Genomic DNA, 23,121 nt, shown 5'->3' on the forward strand with positions numbered 1-23,121 from the left:
GTGAGGCCATTTTTGCTTGGGCTGAAGGAGGGTCTCTGTGATCAGTGGCAGTGAATAACATTGAGCAGCTTCCCTGCCCCCCGTAGAGGTGGTTACTGACTTGAAACTGTAGTTTTATTGTCCATTTTGGGTCTATTCCTGCTTCTTTCCAGCCCCTGCTATCAAGCACGCTTTAACGTGCTTTAGTGGGATTTAGCGCAGAGTTGCCACTAGAGCAGCATCGGGCAGCGCCGGTTAAACAAGGTTAAACTCTTTCTGGCTCCAGAAAGTCTGTTCTTAAATTTTTCCCTTAGAACTGCTTTGTTAGGAACCTAAACAGTTTACACCTTCACTAAAAAGTGCAGCACTTGTTCCAAATAGCTTTTTCTTATCAAAAAGCTCAGCACTTGTCTTATAAGCATATCCCTTGTCTTATAAGCATTCTCTTTGCAGGTCAAGCACTCCTACATTATACAAATCTCACTAGCAAAACCCCCCAGGAGTGCCCACTTCCCTGCTAAGCCCACTACTTTTCTGTCTCATACCAACTCATAATTCTTTCTAGCATGTCGAAGGGTCAGATGCTGGCGTCCTCTCCTGCCCAGTTGGTGAATCTGGGAATTCTGAGACAATGTTACAATTGCCTCATGTACACGGACAACCCTCTCCTCCTCCCACGTAACACTAACACTTGTGAGAGATGCAGCTATTTAGCCAGACTGGAGGCTGAGCTCTCTCAACTCAGGACTGGCAAGACCAGGCAGGAGGAGAAGGCAACTACACACACCACAATACCAGTCTCACATAACTCGACCACACCACTGAATCAAACACATAAACACACTAAGACATACTCAGAGGCTCTGAGTAAAAATTTACCTAAACAGCAGAGGCCACCAAAGCAGACACCCAAGCAACTGCAAACTCAATACACCACACAGACAACACATAAACAACAAAATCAGTGTGCAAAGCAGTCACTGCCCTTAAGGCCAAATACAACACCAAACATACTTGTCATAGGTGACTCCATAGTCAGACACACTGACGTCCCGCTCACCAGACTGAGTAAGGAGAAGGTCACAGTAAGCTGCCTGTTGGGCTTGAGAATCCGCCACATAACGCAAGCACTGGGGTCTCTCAACAGCAGGTACAAGTGCGACTCAGTCATTGTCCACGCTGGTGTCAACGACCTGAGACACCTCCTTGGACTACATGAAAAGAGACATTGAGGAGCTCTCTGATTATGTAGCCCAGGCAGGTATGACCCTGACCTTGAGCAGTATCCTACCTTCACCTAGAATTATGCCACAATACAGTGATAAGATGATCAGCTTTAATAATTGGCTTAAATTCTGGTGTCATTCAAAGGGGATCCAATGTCTGTCTGCCTGGGATGACATGCTGGACAAGCCACGCTGCTTCGCAAGGGACGCTTGCACCTGTCACCCCTAGGTTTCGGATATTGGCAAAGGCTCTTGCCACCCCATAGTGCCTTTTTATAGGCAAGGCTCAAATTCTAAACCTACCACCCTAGAACACAAAAAGGAAAAAAACTAAGGGTAATGCTGCTCAATGCCAGAAGTCTCAATCTCAAGATGCACGCACTCGAGGCCCTTCTCAGTATGGAGAACATCGATGTCTGTGCTGTGACAGAAACCTGGTTCAAGGCTCCTGAGAGCACCCCAGCACTATCAGGTTTCACCTCATATCATGCGTTTCGGCCCCAAAATCCGGACAACACCAAGAAGGGGGGGTGTCCATATTCATAAAGGACACCCACACCTCAAGGTTGGTGGCAACGCACGATGCATCGGAGACCATCCAGGTGCAATTAACCATAGACAAGACTGCTCTGCAATTTGTAGCATGTTACAGGCCACCCTCTCAAACTCAGGAACCTCACATGGCCTTCCTGAATGTATCTCCAAACACCATCATACTAGGTGATTTCAACTACCCTAATATAGACTGGGAACACTACTCAAGCCCAAACACTCTAGCCCAAAGGTTCCTGGAGTTCATAAACTCAAATGCCATGGAACAACTAGTCACCATCCCCACAAGAGGAGAAAACATACTTGATCTCATCATCACGAACATGGGATCACAATGTTCAACACCGAAGTATACCCCTCACTGGTGAGATCAGATCATAAACTAATCTCGCTGGAGGTCCTCATCCCGCCCCCACCTGAAATAAAAAATACCACAGTGAAAAACTTCTCAAAAGCCGACTTCACACTTCTAAAAACTAGCGTGGTCTCCTTTAAGGCCCCTGAGCCAGTGGTAAACATTACTCAAACCGCTGAATCACTTACAAATGCCTTCTACCAGCACCTACAGGACTGCATGGATCAGGCAATCCCAAACAAAACTAAGACTCTTTGTACAAAAGGCAAGCGTCCAGTCTGGTGGACCCCAGCCATAAACAAGCTCTACAACAAAAGGAGGAAGCTACTACAAGATAGAGCAAAATCCCTGAAAGGTAAGACACCTTTGATCATTATAAGTAAAAAACTAAGAGCTCTCATAAAATCATCCAAGGCAAATTTTGAGAGAAAAATCGCCAAGGACTCAAAAGACAATCATAAGGCCTTCTTTAGCTATGTTAGAAACCTAGGAGGAAACTCCCAGATATGTTCAGAATTAGTTCAAAATGATGTGAAGATTACTGAACCTACACACATTGCCAACATACTGGCTGACAGGTTCAGTGTAAACTTCTTCCCCCCTCCCCCCCAAAAGGAGAGATATCTATACCAGAGGATTGTAGCCCCCCAAACATCTCCATACTATAGTACGCGGCATGTGTGTATACATGCCTTGCATATGATGTTACATTACATATTGTACAGTGACACATGTAACTATATAAAATATAGTTGTTATAGGTGCAGTAGTGACTTACCAGGCAACTCCAGGCTCGGTGGTTGAGAGACACCCACCTCCATGATATCGGCTAAGGCTTGTGGATGTTGTTGTGCAGGTGTCTCCAGGTTGGTCAGTAATGCCTCGGTACGTGTGAGTGGGGGCTGGGTTGGTGGTCCGCCACCTGTTGCACCTTGTTCCCTGGTGATTGCATTTGCATGCTATTTTGCCCATCTAATGAGGTCTGTACAGTGTCTGCGCACCTGCTGGCATGTGCGGTTGTGGCCACCCACATCATTAACCCTCCTACGAAGTTCCATCCACAGGGCATCCTGCTGCTGTGCATCCTGTGGCACATGGCTGAACAGGATATCATGATTGTCATGTAGGTATGGGATGAGGGCCTCATCCTCCAAGCGGGTATAAGAGGATAGCCTTGCACAGGGCATACCTGGAAGACATAATGATGGAGACAGGTCACAGTAACTCACAGAGACCTACAGAGCTACAGTTGAACATACATGTGTATCGCATTTATTATGATTAAATAGTTGTCTTTGCAAATCTACATGACACTGACACCACTGACATGTTTGTGTCATACACATTTGACACTCAGTGATGATTGTATATTATCACCATATATGTGTGTGTGTCACCTGATTACATTGCTCATACTCCATGTGGATGCTGTCTTAATGTGGGCATGTCTGTTTGCCTGTACTGGTGTTCTTACCTATCAGCACATGGCTGGATGTGTCCACATTAATGCAGTCAATATTGATGCTGTATATATGTCACATATAAGGACTTACACTGCCTTAACGGACATGACCTGTGACCCTGCAGACTTGCTCACGGAAGGTTTTACATGTATGTGTTTTGCCATATACATCTACATGGCACTGTACAGCAGTTCAACATCCTGCCATGTATCACCTGTGTTGCACATGTGATGCACATAGGACACTTGCTAGCCAGATGGTATTTGCAGGGATGGATATCAACTATAGCATGTACAGTCAAAGTCAACTAGTAGGCTATATGCCCTGGGCCATGTATGAATCTAGGATGAAAGGTTACCTAGCTGTAGCTGACAGGTGGGTCTCTGGGGCCAGGTGGAGCAGTGCCACATAACTGATCCACAGGGTTAATGATACATTTACCACGCGGTCATCACACCATGTCTGAGAGGGGGGCAATGAGCAGCTTTGCTGGACAGGAATGCATAGTATGGCAGGACTATGTAAAGTGTATGGGGCAAGGATCTGTCCAGCATGTGGTGATCCTAGTATTAGGAAGGTGGATGTCCATGAAGTATGTGTTTAAGATAAGGATGTGTACGTGTAGCATGTCCAACATCACTGGGTTGGACATGACTTTATTTACAGTAGGCATCATGCTACATAGTGGAGATGGGGATTGGGAAGGCTGGTGTAGGCCATCTGAACATGGCCAATACCTCTTAAAGGAAATATGTGATCTGATATGGGTCACTTGAGTGTTGAGTATGGCTGGACAATGATCTCTATATTCTTGGATGGCACCCTGTCATTATTAGGGTTGCCACATATGACTACCTAATAGGTGTGGTGATGTAACTATCACAGGAAAGACAACTGCCTAGCTGCATCCCTTACACACAGTGTCCATTATGTTGACCACTGCCTAGGTGGTAGTTCATGGGTACAGGGTTATTAACATAGGGGTGACAATGCAATATGTAGCTGTCAAATTGTGCCCATATGTCACACACCTCACCCACAAAGCCCCTTCTGCATACTTCAATGGGCAGATGCCTTCTGTTAGTCTGTGTGGTATAGACTACAATGAGGGGGAGTACAATGAATTAACCCTGTCTTACTGTAGCTGGTACTGGTGTGATGTGCATGTATTATTCAGACACCTTCTGTAGTGTTGGTTCTGCCAGCAGTCCCATTGCAAAACACTCCTGTGACATAGGAATGTACATCTAGTATACTGAGTGTAGGTGGAACACAGTATGGGTGATGATGTCTTATGACCTGGCAAGGTTATGGTATGCAGTGTGAAATCAATCTTACTGTCATCTACAACTCTACTGCTGACATCAAATAATTTAATCAAGGTTCATGGCCTTTCAGACCAGACTCAGCAGGGTAGTAGTGCAGTACTTCCCATTATCAGTGATGTCTCCCCCTTTGTGGGTTGTGATACCTGTTAGTGTGCACCATTCAGTGTGTACACAGCCTGATATGAAGCTATGTTTTACATGATGTTTTACTCCATGTTGTGGAGAGCAACTTGTTTTGCCATATGTGTATGATACAACCTGGGATGTGGACAGGTCCCATGCAGCCTGAGTGCAGCTTGTACCTGCATACCTGTGGTTACAGGGGCTCTGTAGTGTACATGGATATATGATTGTGTACCTGTTGGGGGGGGGGGGCAGTGTGTTTATATTATCCAAGACCCTATCTGGATTGCATATTCATGCTCAGCACTTGTTCAGAACTTGTAAGCACTATGTAAGCTACTAATTACTATAGCACTCAATCTTCCTCATTACCTAGAGGTAAACAGTTTTTGTACATACTTTTCTCACTTGCTTAGAGTAAAACAGCTCTTGTACTCACTTTCCTCACTTATCTAGGGGAAAATAGTTTTATATTCAGACATGTCAAAGGGTCAGCTGCCAGAGTTCTCTCCTGTCTATCTGATGAATCTGGACATCTTGAAGCAATGTAGACATTGCCTCATGTACACAGACAACCCTTTCCACCTAACACCCAACACTACAACCTGTGAGAGATGCAAATATCTAGCCAAACTGGAGGTAAAGCTCTCTCCAACCAAGACTGACCCAGACAATCATGTGGAGAAGGTAAACATTTGCACCACACCACTCTCATCATATAGTCTCACTAAATCTACACCACCATAATCCACACATAGTAACACAAAAACATTTGTGGAGGCTCTCAATAATAATCTGTCTAAGTAACAGAGACCTCCAAAGTGGAAAAACAAGCAGCCTCCATCCCCCAACACAACCCCAATGGCACATAGCCCACAGAGTCAGTGTGCCACTGAACCACAGCCAATAAGGCAAATCAGTGTACCCAACGCACTAGTCATAGGTGACTCTATAGCCAGGCACACTGATGTCCCACTCACCAGGCTAAACAAGGAGAAGGTTACTTTCAGCTGCCTGTCGGGTACCAGGATCCGCCACATAACCCACGCACTCAGGTTACTCCACAACAAATACAAATATGACTCTGTCATTGTCCATGTTGGTGTGAATGACCTCAGATGTACCTCCCTGGACTACATGAAAAGAGACATGGAAGAGCTCTCTGATCTTGTAGCCCAGGCAGGTATGACCCTAGCCCTGAGTAGCATTCTGCCATTGCCCAGAATGATACCGCAGTACGAGGACAAAATGATTGACTTCAATAATTGGCTAAGCTTCTTGTGTCATTCTAAGGGGATCCAGTATCTGTCTGCTTGGGATGACATGGTCGACAGACCACGATGCTTTGCCACAGATGGCCTGCAACTGTCGCAGCTGGGATTCTGGATACTGGCTAAGGTTCTTGCTGCCCCTATAGTGCCTTCTTTAGGCAAGGTTCAAATAACATATTCACCACCATAACAGGAACAGGTAAGCACAAACTGAGGGTAATGCTACTCAATTCTGGAAGTCTAAATCTCAAAATGCACTCACTAGAGGCACCCCTTGTAATGGAGAACATCGATATCTGTGCAGTGACTGAGACCTGGTTCAAGGCTCCAGAGAGCACCCCTGCACTACCAGGCTATAACTCATAGCACACTTTTTGGACATGTAACCTGGACCAGAACACCCAAGGCGGAGGTGTGTCCATATTTATTAAGGACATCCACCCCTCCAGGCTAGTTGCTTAGCACAATGCATCCGAGGTTATCCAAGTGCAACAACTTCTGGGCTAAACTGCAATCCAAATCGTAGCTTGCTACAGATCCCCCACCATGCCTCAAGATTCTCACTCCCCTTTTCTTAATGTACTGGAAATTACTAGGGTTCAACCAAACACCCTACTAATGGGCGACTTCACCTACCCCACCATTAACTGGGAAAACTACTCATGCATGAACTCATTAGCTCAACGCTTTCTGGAATTCATAAACTCCAATGTCCTGGATCACCTTATCCACACACCCACCAGGGGCAACAATATTCTAGACCTAGGCATTACCAACATGAGTGACCGGTGTTCCACACCTGAAGTCAACTCCTCGTTGGTCCGATCCGACCATAAGCTGAACACCCTTGATATACACATACCACCCCACCACCTATTAAGGAAACCACAGTATAATATTTCTACAAAGCCAACTTCATGCTTCTTAAGACAGAAGTGGTGAACTTCATGACACCCATGCAGATGGACAATACAGTTACAACTGCTGAATCCTGCACAAATGCACTCTATAAGCACTTACAAGAGTGCATGGATCATGCTATCCCAAACAGAACCAAGACGCTATACTCCTAATTAAGGAAGCCAATCTGGTGGTCCCCTGCCATAAACAAACTGTACAACAGAAGGAAGACACTGTTGCAAAATGGAGTACAATCCCATGCATGGAGGAGCTCCCTGATCAGCCTCTGTAAGAAGCTGAGATCCCTTATAAGATCCTCCAAAGCTAGCTGTGGAAACAAAACCGCCACTAATTCCAAGGACAACCACAAAGCATTCTATAGCTATGTCAAATATCTCAATGTCAACACCCAGATCTGCTCTGAGTTACAGCACAAAGGCACGAACATTACAGAACGAACTGATATTGCCAACATCCTGGCAGATAGGTTCAGTGCTTCCTTTCCCCCCACTCATGCCCTAAAGGGCCCATATCTATACAGGAAGAATGCAGAGTCCCTGTAATCACAACTATGCAGGTAAAAGCTGCACACTTTAAAGCCAATATCACAGCATCCATGGGTCTGGACAACATCCCAGGCTGCATTTTACACGAACTTCAGAACGAACTGGCTCCCCACCTATACACCATGTTCAATAATAGCCTCACATCAGGCTTTGTGCCCCCTGAATGGCCCACAGCAACAGTTATACCACTACACAAAGGTGGCAGCACAACGGACCATGGAACCTATTGCCCTATAGGCCTGACTAGCCTGGTCTGCAAGGCTATGCAGCACATCATCATGGATCTCAGTCACAGAGACATTGGTTACCTCCAAACCTTTGAACCCTCCCAGTTTGGCTTTGTTAAAGGCAGACCATGCCTCCTAAATCTGGTGGACTTCTCTGAGACAGTTACCAAGGCATTAGATGAGAGTAAGGAGGTCCACACAGCCTACCTTGATTTCTCAGAGGCTTTCAACACCATTCCCCATTCTGGTATTATCAACATACCCATCCACCTGAACATTAACACCTATGTCATGAGATGGTTTGCAAAGTGGCTCACGGACAGAACCCGCACAGTGGGAGTTGCGTACCCTAGGTCCAACTGTAAACCAGTTACAAGTGGCGTCCCCCAGGGCTCAGTCCTAGGACCCCTCATGTTCGGTATATACTTCTCTGAGGTACAGGCAAGCACAGGAGGTCTTTGGCTGAAAAGATTTGCAGACGACTGCAAACTAGGGGCCATAATTGTTTCCCCAGCTGATACAGACACCCTCTGGAAGGGTTGCACTGAGACGGATACCTGGTGTCAATATCATGGCTTCAAGCTGAATGTCAAAAAGTGCATATTCATCCCCTTTGGGTAAAACTAATTACCTGCGGACTGCCACATAGGTGCTAGTCCCCTACATACAGAAAAGGTAATAAGGGATCTGGGAACCCAAGTAGATAGCAATCTCTCCTTCGATAACCATAATGCCAAGGTGGTTAAAATATCCTTCTACGTGGCCCCCCAATCTCTAATGGGTTTGCATCTAGAACAAAGGAGGCCATTGTGCCTCTCTACTCATGACTTATTAGACCCATTAAAGGATACAACACCCCATTTGGGATGTACCTTACAAGACAACTGCAAAAGCTTGGAAGACCACAAAAGTACCACACCAAGAGGATTACTGACCTCAAACAGATGACCTATGCAGCCCAACTAAATAAACTCCAGTTGTACTTGGTTGCATACCGCATTCTCACAGGTGATCTCTACTTCACATACAAGGCCCATGTCCAACCCAGTACTGCTGGATATGCTCCACCTAAACAAAAGCCCCTGAGAGCCACACGCTCTAGGGATATACACCTAACCACAATAATGACTAGGACATGCTGAATGGATAGATTCCTGACCTGGAGACTCCCCATGCTTTGGAACATGATTCCAATGTACATCAGGCAGGGCCCCTCACTAGTACTCTTCAAGAGAAACCTTGATGGGTGGATGGGAGACAGGCATGTATCCCGGGGATCACTGCAGTGGCTTTACTGGACAGAGGCACAGGGAACTAATGGCTCTGCCATTCAGAGGCACAGGGAACTAACCTAAGGGGGTGGCAGAAGCCAACACACTCTAGCTAGGCTTATAAATACCCTTGGGCCGACAGCCTAGTAACTACCTTTGAACTTATTACATGTCTTTTGTGTATGGATAGTTAACTAGCTCTTCCATTTTACTTTGCTATCATGCTGATAAACTGTCGGGTGACTACAAGTCATATGTATCCTGTTATTGTGTATTGTAAATGCCAATAGATATATCTGCCTACAATACTGTACATTACACAGTTATTGGCACAATATCCCACAATGCAAGTCATAATTGCACAGTAGGCCAACCTTTGACATGTTATTCTCAGTAATACACCCATACATATGCCTACTGTTACAATATATCAACATATACTATCCCCTGTTATAGCACGTACTTGTTGGACCAACTCTGCCACTGACAGTGGCTGGTGAGGAATTGTTGGCTTCAAAGCCCTTATATAGTATCCCTTGTGGTGAATGCGGTGTTTGCCTTGTGATCTACAGCAGTACACACATAAATACTACAAGCATTACTATGCTCAACAATACATCACTACAAGATAACTGTTTCCACTATATGCATTGCGTATACTTTAAATATTACAGAAGAGGTACTACATACACAGACATACTGAGTGTTCTACATACCTTATTAGTAACCCGAGGTGTTGACTGTTATTTCATTCCTTTTCAGTTTATGTTTCAATCTTCTTTGTAATGTTCTGCTGGTATATACAGATGGTTTGAATGTGTGATAAGCCATCCTTTTATAGTTAAATATCGGTAACATGTGCTATCCTGACCACCAATTGGTGTTCCAAAGTAGTTAATTAGATATATATATATATATATATATATATATATATATATATATATATATAGCATACACCTTTCATTGGGTACATGGCGGTTTGTCCTATCTCCACATATTTCTCCCTTTTTTGTTTTAACCTGTCAGAATACACAGCTGCCATTGGTACATCTCAAGTAGCTTAGTGGTAGGTCATTGTGATGACTGAGTACATGGTTGCATGTTCTAATCCTGGCAGTGGTCATTTTACCTCTCAGCACAGGCACTGGTAGTGCAAGGGTGATTAATGCACATTTCAGCGGTTGTGTGTTCCAAATGTTTATTATTCTGTGGAATACTACCTATATATGCAAGCTGTGGTTAAGGTATACTATGTAACATGTAAATTATCTCTGACTTTATTGGGATTTGAACCAGGACTGCACAGATATTATGCAAATGCTGTAGCCATTACACTATTGACCTTAACATTCCTTTTGCCTATTTCTTATGTCCATTATTCCTATGTGTAAGCTTGGCAACACAACAGGCGGAGCCACACACACCCAGTGAGCTTCTCGAAATACCAAAGAGTTGATGACACATGCATTGAGAGACTATACATTAACATCCTAACTACATTTGGCATATCCACTCACTGACACACTTCAGGGGAAACCTTGATGTGTGACTGGCCAGACACATAAAGCCAGGGTGTGGGGGAGCCACTCCAGTTTTACAGCTGCAAAACCTGTTGGGGAAATTGAATGCTGTTGGTTTGTCATGTTAACATGCCCTATTGAGATCACTATGTGCCCCTATCACCCTACAGAACCCCAGTCTTCAACAGCTTCCAGCAACTCTGCCTGGAATCACTACATTGGCTATGCTTGACAGAGGCTCAGTTACTTCATCAATGGTGCAGGTAAAGCCACCACACTGTAGCTATGCTTCTAAATGCCCTTGAGCAGATAGCCTACTACCTATCTGTGAACCTCTACAGTGCAGGCCATCTCCAACATCATATGTGATTATACAGAGTTTTCTGATCACAATATACAGTGTAAATTCACCATGTAGTCAGACAACAGTTAAGTACAGCAATAGCATACAGACTACTGATACATAATCACACCAAAATACTATCTTGGAAGCTAGTGGACATGTATAGGTTTCAGGCTTTGTATTGCTTACCAGTAGGTTACCTACAGGAAAGATGAGACACAAGCACAAATGGGATACATGCTTGCAACAATGCCATACCAACTTGCATGTGTCAGCCTAAGGCTTTGGAATGCTGGGCAAGGCTATTGGCGCCCCCACGGTGCCATTTTTAGGCAGGTCTCAGAGGTGAATCTCACCTCCATGAACTGCACAATAGCAGAACCAATGAGGGTTAGGCTACTCAACACCAGGGGTAGTACTCACAACATGCACGCACTCACAGCACCCCTCAGTATGGACAACATCTACATCAGTTCTGTGACTTGGACCTGTATAAGGCTCTTGTGAGCACACCGGCACTACCAGACTACAACCCATAACACACATTTCAGCCACTGTACATGGACTGGCACAGACATGGAGGGGGTGTATCCATATTCATCTGGGATACCTACACCTCCAAGTTAGTGGGGCAGCATGATACCTCTGTGATCATCCATGTGCAGCTAACATCAGCCACGACTGCAATGCAAACTGCGAGCTGCTACAGATAACCCTCCATGACTCAGGAGCACCACTACAACTATCTGGAAACAGTGGTAAACATGACAGTCCTACCAGCCACCCTGTTATTGGTCAATGTTGGCTACCCTACACTTAACTGGATAACCTACTCGATTATTTACTTCCAGGCCCAGCACTTCCTGGGATTTATCACCTCATATGGCCTGTATCAGTTGGTAGATGGACTAACGAGAGGTGAAAACATACTAGAAGTGGTAATCACTGACATGTGCAACAGGTGCACTACAGCAGAGGTAAATCAGTCACTGTTTAGATCTGACCATGAACTATTCACTGATGATTTCTTCTCCCAACCATCTCCCCCACCCAAGGAACACACAGTGAATACCTTTCCTACAGCTAAATTCGCAGTACTAATGACAGAGGTGGGAGGGCTCACAGCCCCCACGCTCAGGGATGACACTGCTCAAGATACAGACAGCATTACGAATGCACTCTATAAGCACCTACAAAGATGTATGGGTCATGACATCAATGGTAAACCAGGACTCACTATTCCTACACAAGGGCACCAGTCTGCTGAACCCCTGCATTTTACGGGCTATACAACAGAAGTAGGACAGTAGTCCAGAACAATAGCAAATCCCAAGACATGCAGACGTCCGTGACTAGTATTAGCAAAATACTTTTGTTACTCATGTAATCATCCAAGACAGACATCCACAGGTAAATAGGCATGAATTCAGAATATGACCACAAAGGCTTCTTTGGCTATGTCAAGGATGTAAGCAGTAACACACAGATTTGCACTGTGCTTGTGCAATATTGCACTGAATATATTGACCCTACTGATATCACCACCACACTTGACGATGCATTCGGAGCAAGCTTCACCCCCTACTGGGCCCACAACAATACACAAAACATACAGACATCTGAGACATACAGGTGGTAATGGCCCTTTCAAATGGCATGACAAAGCGTCAATGGAGGCAGATGGTGTCCAAGACTGCATCCTGCAGACACTACAAGACAAAGTGACCCCCCGCCTAATATAGCAATTCAACATCAGCCTCTACACAGGCTACATGGCCATTCACTGGTGCATGGCAACAGCTATTACACTCCACCAAGGTGGTGACACAACTGACCATGGTAATTAGCACCCCATAGGCCTGAGTAGCCTGATCTGCATGGCTATGGAGTGCATCCTCATGGCACTCATTAACACAGACAATGGTAACCTCCAGACACTTGACACAACCTAGGTCACCTTGATTGAGTGTAGATCATGGTTCCTTGAGTTTAGTGCTTCAATTTTTGGTTTGTTCATGCCTACTGAACCAGTTTGACATCTTACAGCCACCTAGACTTTAGGTGTGGGATGTGATAGTTCACACGTACTACTTGGACCTCGCCAAGGGTTTTGACACCATTCCCCACTCAGGTATTACTTCTACACTCACCAGCCAGTACACACACCCATACATCACAGGTTGGTTTGCCAACAGGCTTACACACACAACCCACATGGTAAGCCTAGCAGCCTGCAGGTCCAACTCTTGACTAGTCACAACTGGTGTCCCACAGCACTCAGCCCTGGGACCCCTACTGTTTGCCATATACTTCTCAGAGTTACGGGCTAATACAGGTGGACTACAGCAGGCCATGCATGGCACATACTATGAAGATGTGGGCACACGTGCCTGGAGAGTACTGCAAGGCTCCACCAGATATGTCCAAGCAACGGAACCATGATTTCAGCATCCCAAACACATGGTCTATGATGATTCTGGTTTCTGCATGTGCCTCATTATGGCATTCTTGCGTGGCTGTGTGTGCATTTCTGATGGGAGTCATCATCCACGGTTCCAGTGCATAGCCAGCATCCCCCTACCAGGTGGCCATATGGGATGTCCCCCCTGGCAAATACCTGATACAGCTGTGAGGCATGCCAGATGTGGGAGTCGTGATAGCTTCCAGGGCTGCCAGCACACACATTCATGATAATGCCCTGTGCATTGCACACAACCTGGCAGTTGATGGAGAGTTTATGTAGCGCCTACCTTGCTCACCGGGTAGTGTCTTGATGTGTATGTGCATGCAGTCTATTGCACCCAGTACCTCTAGGTAGTCTGCCACATGGTGGAAGAGACGCATATTGCTGGCCAACTCCTCCTGCGTTCGGGGGAAGTATATGTGCTCATTGGCATATGGTAACATGGCATCCAGGAACTGGTGGAGTACCCTGGATGCTGATGCCTGTGAGATCCCCATGATATCCCCAGTTGGCCTTTGAAAGGTACCTGTGGCTAGTATTCTCAAGCTTACACATACCTTTGTGTCCACTGGGATGGGTTCCCCTCTGTTATTTCTGGCTGTGAGGCATGGCTGGTACAGTTCATCAAGTTGCTGCATGGTGTCCCTGTCCACCCTGTAATGCTCTACTATCTCCAGATCATGTAGCCCCTGGCAGGTTACCCTGGGTCTGAACACTCTTCTCCTCCTCTGGTGCCTGAGATGGCTGTCAGCATCATCCTCCACACCACCGTCAGTCTCCAACACATGCTGGTGAATCAAAGCTATGGCAGCCCCTAACATGTACATATTAAATGTTCCCCGTCTGTATACACCAATGGTGCAGAGTGTCTGGGAATACACAAGTGCGTGTGTGGGGCTTTCACACTTTATACTATTGTGCAATGGATGCTGCTGGTGTAATTGGGTGTGTTTGTGCAATTCTACCTGCAGGGTATCTTAATTATGGGTTTTACAGCAGGTACTGCTATTATGGGGCCTTTGGTGTTGACTTACGCTTGGCTGCTGTGATTCATCTATTGCCCTTTACTTCACTTTTCAACCTGATTCCCCTCCCATTGTCAGATATGCATCCAGCTACCTGCTTTCTTGTTTTGTACTTTCCCAACCCAGGATTGTGTTGCGAAATGTGTTATGTAGCTGATCTACTGCAAGTTTGCTTTGTTCTGCTGTGACAGTTCTCTTTTCTTTGCAGTATGACACCTCTCCTTTCCTGTTCTGCAGGTAGCTGCTAGCAGCCTTGTTAGCTGCTGTCAATGGCCCACTGTGAGTTCCTAGGTGTTAATTACTCATTTGTACTCCAATTACCATGCTGCAGCATTTCCTTATTGTCTTCCCATATCCTTTCTGTTTCAGCTGTGGTGTGTGTCACGCACAGCTGTTTACCGGGTTTAGAGCATGTTTTCATCCACGTTCACATGCACTTTTGGTTACCTTGTGTGCTCGCTGTTAAACAAAGCTATGGCTACTTCCACACCCCTATCCTGCGGCTTTGCTTAGCAACAGGCAACCCAGATTAGCAATGCTCCAATGTGCTTACAGCTAAGGTGGTGCACCCCTCTCTTGATGTCATGTTTATCTACAGGCCACACCTCAGTGTTGTACCACTATGCTGTGAGGTACATCCTTACGCCAGCAGGGATTTTACGATTCAGTATTACTTGCCTCATTTGCATGGCATTGACTACTAATTCCTAGTTACCACGCAGAATACTGTCACAGACCCTTAGCAACTCTTGTGCCATGGTTGTGGTGTAGCATGTGTGCCATTGACTATTATGGGGAATTTATGAAATGTGTTACATTGCAGTTTTATGACATATAAATATATTTTCATTGTGATCCCATTTGTGCACTGATGCACTGCGATTTTACTTTGTGTTAGTGTGGCCATGACATTAAATGTTATTGTTTATGTGTTGTGCATGTTGTTTTATGCCATTGTCTATATATTTAGCCATTGGCATATATTAACATTATAATACATAAGTTTGGTCCGCTTTCATGGCTCCGATTTTATGTTTGAAAAAATGTAAACCATTTTTTTTTGGTTTACATTTCTGCATGCTTACGCTACGCCTGCACCACTTCATGAATCACTATATACCTTCATTTGCATGCTACACTGCTGTGCATGGGGTAATTAGCATACATGCGCTGGGAGCTGTGCAGCTCTGGCTTATGCTGGTAGTGCACGTGGAAACAGCTCGTACCTGAATTGCTCGGCGGCCATATTTGGCATTAGATCGCTGATGCTACGCCTGCGTCTGGCGCAAGCTTCATGAATCCTGGGGCATATGTTTATTAAATGCACTTCTATTATTACAGCACACAGATGTTTACAGGATATTTAAGACACAAATTTAAAAGGCAGATATCTATTACAGCACATAGAAATTAAAAAGGTAAATAGAAAGGATTATTAGTAGCAAATCTACCTAAAGATTTACAGAAAAAAGTTATGGTAATTATGCTCTCAAGATACATATATTATAAGAGTTTACTAGTTATATGAAGATAAAAAGTTGCCCAGTTATAATTAAATCATTAAGTTAAGAGACTTTAATCCAAGCAGATCATAAATGCTCAAGTTACACCTAGTGGTGAAAATTAAAAACTGCAAGTTTATTTACCAGATAAAGGAAATTTTTATATTAATTCTAGTAATCATTATAGTATCCCTTGCAGGCCATATTAATAAACTTATAAAGTACTGCATTTATCACTGCTTGTTAGTAGCCTGATTAAATTGTAACTGTTATTCTAAGCCTTTGGTTTAAAGACTTGGGCTTCAGACCAGTTGTTATACATTAAGAAGGTTTGTGGTCTTCACTGTTGTGGTAGAACAGGTAGCTTGCATCCTTCTAAGTTGGTAGTTGCTGATTGAAGGCTTAGTGTCTGGTATTCTAAAAGTGTATTAGTTCTGGTTTAAGCACTTGGGCTTAGGGCCAGTTATTTTACATTTAGAAGGTGTGGTCTGCACTCATGTGGGAGGAGAGGGTAGATTCTGTCCTTCTGAGCTGTGAGTTTCTGGTTAAAGGCTTATTGTGCCTGCTTATTTGAACTGTTTCTTTCTGAAATTGGTATGCCTTGTTTGCTGTCGCACAAGACTAGATTCAGACCTGCTGAATCTAGCTTTATTTGTATAACTTGAGCACTAATGCAGACCATCTTTTATTGGAGAAGGTTCCTCTGCACCCTAGTGGCAGGAGTGTGCAGTTAGAACTTGTCTGATCAAAGACTGCTGGAACAGGGCTCAGATTTTAGCTTTTTATTGGTTAATTGGTTAATTTGTTTAAATCAGTTTGCTCATTTGCTACTGTTATATTAAAAAAATACACTTTATGCAACGCCGCTTAGCTAGGGTTAAAATATTCCCAGCACCATAAAGTCTGCTCTTCAAATGTTCCCTTAGAACTAGCCAGTTTTTTTAGTTTTAGCACTCAAATCTGTTTCTTTGAGCTCAGCACTTTTTCAGAACTCATTGTAAGCACTAAATAAGCTACAAATTACTACAATGCTCAACTTTCCTCACTTGTCTAGAGGAAAAAAAAATTTAGTACTTAATAAATAAGCACCTATCCAGGCATGTCTAAGGGTCAGCTCCCAGTGTTTTCTCCTTTCTACCTGATGAATCTGGGCATCTTGGGGCAATGCAGTAATTGCCTCATGTGCACAGACAACCCTCTTCTCCTACCACCCAACACTACAACTTGTGAGAGATGCACTTATATAGCCAAACTGGAAGCAAAGCTCTCTTCACCCAAGACTGGACTAGACAGTAAAGAGGAGAGGGTAAACACTTGCACCACACCACACACATAACATAGTCCCTCAAACCCTACACCACCAAAACACACACATAGAAACACAAAACACATACCTACATTCATGAAGGCTCTTAATAAAAATCTGCCCAAGCAACAGATACCTCCAAAGCAGAAACGCAAGCAACGTCCACCCCCAACACAACCCAAATGACACATAGCCCACAAACTCAGTGTGCCACCCAACCACAGCCCATAAGGCATAACAACATACTCAGCACTCTAGTCATAGGTGATTCTATAGTCAGGCACACTGATGATCCACTCACTAGGCTAAACAAGGAGAAAAGGAAGCCAATCTGGTAGTCCCCCTGCTGTAAACAAACTCTACAACAGAAGAAAGAAACTGCACAAAAAAAGAGTAAAATCCCATGATTGGAGGAACTCCCTGGTCAGCCTCAGTAAGAAGCTGAGATCCCTCATAAAATCCTCTAAAGCTAGGTACGAAAATAAAATTGCCACTGTTTCTAAAGACAACCACAAAGCATTCTATAGTTATGTCAAGAACCTCAATGGCAACACTCAGATCTGCTCTGAGTTACAGCACAATGGCACTAAATATACAGAACCAACTAATATTGGCAACATCCCTAACAGATAGGTTCAGTGCTTACTTTACTCCCCTCTCACCCCCTAAAGGGCCCATCTCTATACCAGAAGAATGCAGAGTTCTTGTAATCACGGTTGCACAGGTAAAAACCACACTATCCAAAGCCAAGAACACAGCATCCATGGGACCTGACAACATCCCAGGCTGAGCTCTACATGAAATACAGAATGAACTGGCACCCCACCTAAGTACCATGTTCAATCATAGCCTCACCTCAGGCTTTGTGCCCACTGAATGGTGCACAGTGACGGTTATTCCACTCCACAAAGGGGGCTCCACCACAGACCCCGGGAACTACCGCCCCATTAACCTAATGAGCCTGGTCTGCAAAATTTATAAATAAAGACATTGGTAATCTCCAAACTCTGAACCCCACCCAGTTCGGGCTTGTAAAAGGTAGATCATGTCTCCTAAGCCTGATAGACTTCTTTGAAGCAGTCACCAAAGCTGTAGATAAGGGTAAGGTGGTTCACACAGGCTATCTAGATTTTACCAAGGCTTTTGACAGCATCCCTCTCTATGGAATTATAGATAAACTCACTAAACTAGGTATAAATCCCTATGTCATAGGATGGGTTGCCAACTGGCTCACTGACAGAACCCACAATTTGAAAGTAGCAGACTCCAAATCCGACTACAGACCAGTGACAAGTGGAGTACCACTGGGTTCAGTCCTGGGTCTTCTCCTGTTTGGTATCAACTTCTCTGAAGTACAGGATAACACAGAAAGTCTTTGGCTAATGAAGTTTGCAGATGACTGCAAACTAGGAGCCATAATCAAAACTCCTAATGATGTGGACATCCTATAAAAGGGCCTTACTGAGACAGATGCCTGGTGTCAAAGCCATAGCTTCAAGCTCAATTCCAAAAAGTGCAATGTCATCCCTTTTGATAAAAACTCTGTACCCATGAACTTCCGCATAGGTGGTAGTCTACTTAACACCAAAAATGTGATAAGAGACCTTGGGACACAGGTGAACAGTAGTCTCTCCTTTGATAATCACATCACTACAGTAGTCAGGAAATCCTTCTACATGGCATACCTCATCACAAAAGGTTTCTCATCCAGGAAAAAAGAGGTAATTGTTCCCCTCTACTCATCACTCATTAGACCCATTATAGAGTACAATGCCCCTTTTGGTATGCACCTCACAAGACATCTACAACTGGAAAGGCCACAGAAATACCTCACAAAGAGGATTAACAGCCTCAAATGCCCTGTGCAGACCGTCTCAAAAAACTCCAGCTTTACTCCATCACACATAGCCTACTCAGAGGCGATCTCTGCCTAACATGCAATGCTATGTCCAACCTAGAGCTGTTGGACATGCTCCACTTAAAGAAAGCCCAATCCCTCCAAGCTACATGCTCTAGGGACCTAAACCTTGTCACCACAATAAACAGAACATGCTGGAGGGATAGATTCCTGTCCTGGAGACTTCCCATATTCTGGAACAAACTACCTATCTATATCAAACAAAGCTTCTCGTTAGCACTCTTCAAGAAAAATCTTGATGATTGGATGGGAAATAGGAAATTCACCAAGAGTTCACTTCTGTGGCTCTGTTCAACAGGGGTACAGGAAAATAATTTCTTCGGGTGATGAAAGCCAGGGTACCTTTTTGGCTAGGCTTATATAAGCCCTAGGCCAATAGCCTAGTACCTACCTATGAACCTATAAGTAAATCCCATTTCAGTAATTTCAGAGACAATTGTTATAGAATAAATCCTATACAAATACAGTTATCAAAATAGACCTTGCATAGGCCTCAAAATGTAAGGTTAAACTTGCGTTTTCATTTTATATGTTATATTTGAAAGTAACTACAGAAATAGAAAACTGTGTGTGTTCAGGTATCTTCAGGAGGACTTGTAAGATCATATTTGATTTAAATGTATTTTGCTAGACAAAAATACAATATTTTCTTTGCATAAGTCTGGAAATACAACCACATTAAAGCAGGCCTTCACAGAGTGCATACAGTTTCAGTAAATGTACTTTCAATCAGTGAAAATAACCTTCAGTAAAGAATACTGATAAGAACAGAATGTGCAGTATGTTTGAGTACAAACACATTGTTTGTATGGTACAAGGGTTGTAAATGAAGGTTAAGGAGGTGTATAGACAATTACTGGGTTTTAGTATTATTAGGAGATACTTTAGACACAGTTAAGTTAGATCATTTGGACTGATATGGAGAAAGTCATTGCAAAGCAGTCCTCAGAAGTCTAGTACAAACACTTGAGGAGATCTAAAGTTTGAAGAACTTTATCAGTACATTAGTATAACAAGGGTTTTAAGTGTATAGTGGTTAAAGCTGATGGAATGCGGAAAGTGTTAGAAATAGGAGTTAATGTCTTGGATATTTTATCGGAAATAAGACATTACATTGACATTTTGGAGACTTACAAATCTCATGATAATTACTCTCAGTAATGATATAACACATCACATGACAAACATTCAATCACATATGGAGATTCAGTCTTTCCAGAAATCCAAGGACATAATCTGCCCTTCCCATGTGCACCTTAACATTGTACTACATGCCATTTGTCCGTATTTCTTGTATTGGGTTCAGATGCATCACCTCCTGCAAAATCTTTTTATTTTCCAGTCTCCTTTCCTCACCATTCCACAACTAGGGAATTCATCTCCACCAATGTTCTGCCTTTCCATCTTCCTGCACCTTAACCTGCAGTCTCACTAAACCATGGTCCCACAGATGTCTATGCCCTAGTTCCACTTCCTAGATTATTTTCCTAATAAGCATAAACCTATTCTAACATTTATGTACAAAAACAGGAGTTGGACAACCAGATGTGAAGAAATATAAAATGCATGCTAAAGTAATGACTGTCCCATTGAAACAGTAAAGCCGAAAAGAAAATCAGCAAGTCATAAGAATACTAGGATGATCTGACAACATCGTAGTGTTCCCACGTCATTAGCAAAGAAAGCAAATAAAGTGGGGACCCCTGTGGAGCATCCCTAATGAATCTTATTTCTGTGAATTTCCATATCTCAAATGAACTTTATGTTCTGCCTTACATGGGGTCTATATTAGAACAGCAAAGAGGCGTTTAATCGAATGCCTCTTCATCGACACATAAAGAGTGAATGCACTAAAGTGCGAACGCTCAAAATAGTGATTTATTTCCTTGGGAAAGAAATTGCTTGGCCTTCCTTGTGTGTTTGCCCCTTTCCCCACTGTTGTGTGTTCTTGGAGTTGAATATATATATATATATATATATTCAGCTGCTCTTACTGTAACTGTCGTAGTTAATGTTCTGCGGGCTATCTGTTCAGTTGTTCTTACTCTGCACTTATCACTGCTTGTTAGTAGCCTTCTAATTTAATGCCTTCTGCACTTGTTTTTTAGTCATTTGTTAATTTAATTGCATTTAATTAAACTGTATTTGCTGTAATATTGATATACATGTGCTAGCCTGCACTGCATTGAATTGTATTTACTGCTGTTTTAGCTGCTTTTCAGTAGAAAAAAAAAAAAATAAATTCCTAGCTTATTGCCTGCCTTTCCCATAACCTATCTACTTCAGATACAGACTTGCTGTATCCAGGTCTGTTTGTAAGCTCCTGAGCCCTCCAAGCCTTTCTGTGTTGGAGGGAAACCTTCTAGCTTATCAGTGGGAGTGGTAAGGCTTAGGTAGCATATCTACCACAAGAGTAGTGGTTTCTGACCCAGAAATTGTAGCTACTGGCCGTTTTGGCAGTTTTTCCCATCTCTTTCAACTTTCTGGTTTAAAAGCCGCACTTGTGCTTGTTTCCCACCTTTCCTGTTACTAGCCTAGTCCAGATACAGAGTTGCTGTATCCAGGACTGTTGGTAAGCTTCTGAGCCCCGCAAGCCTTTCTGTGTTGGAGGGAAACCTTCTAGCTTATCAGTGGAAGTGGTAAGCACTAGGTAGCCTATCTACCACAAGAGGAGTGGTTCTGGCCCAGAAATTGTAGCTTTTTGGCTGTTTGGGCAGTTTTTTTTCCCATCTCTCTCAACTTTCTGGTTTTAAAGCCTGTGTTTGTGCTTGATCCCCACCTTTCTCATAACTAGTCTAGTCTAGGTACAGATTTGCTGTATCCAGGACTGTTTGTAAGCTTCTGAGCCCCCAAGCCTTTGTGTTGGAGTGCAGCCTTCTAGTTTATCAGTGGTAGTGGTAAGTACTAGGTAGTCTGTCTACCACAAGAGGAGTAGTTCTTGGCCCAGGAATTGTAGTTTATTGACCATTCGGGAAGTTGTCCATCTCTTTCAACTTTCTGGTTTAAAAGACCACGGGCAGGATTCACGAAGCCTCCGTGTAAGAGTTATAACTCATACACGGAGGCTGCAGTTAAACGGAGTGATGTCAGCATGCTTTGCATACTCATGAGAGCATGCTGAATCACACCTAAGGCTAACACGGTCCATGTAAGACAGTAGGGGGCGTGTCCGTAGGCCAAGCCCTGTAAGCGGACACGCCCCTAGAAGAGGAAAAGTGCCCAAAGTAAACACCCACGACAGAGTCCACGGAAATGTGAATAAACAGAACACAACACATGCCCCCACAGACTATGAACAGAAAACATATAAACATGTTATATATTTTTTTAAATTGGAAAAATGTTTAACCGTGAGTGCACTCGTTTGCGTGGGCGTGCCCATAGCGCAGCTACAGTTAGCAGTCAGTGTGAAAGCATATAAGAACTAAATATGCAAAGTAAGTCAGGAAGCAATAGCGTAGTGGTAGAGATGTTGGCCGAAGAGCAGGCATTCATGGTTCGAGCCCCCACAACACCAATTTTTATTTTTAGCAAAATAAGCACGAAACAAGTCCCTGACAAATATGTACACATAAACCACATTTTATATAAAATGTAATGAAATAGCCCATTTATATTGAAGAAATGTGAGGTAACAAAAGAATAAAAAATGCCAGATGTGCCCATAGCTGAGCTACATTTTAACAGGGTGAGTGCATCTGCCCGTAGGTGAGCAGTGGTTTAACTGGTGCAATATGAGTGCCCGTAGCTGAGCAGTGGTTTAACATGCTAAATCTATGTGC

Source organism: Protopterus annectens, chromosome 5.part0 (genome assembly GCF_019279795.1).
Source record: "Protopterus annectens isolate FY-2018-M chromosome 5.part0, PAN1.0, whole genome shotgun sequence".
Classification (NCBI taxonomy): Eukaryota; Metazoa; Chordata; order Ceratodontiformes; family Protopteridae; genus Protopterus; species Protopterus annectens.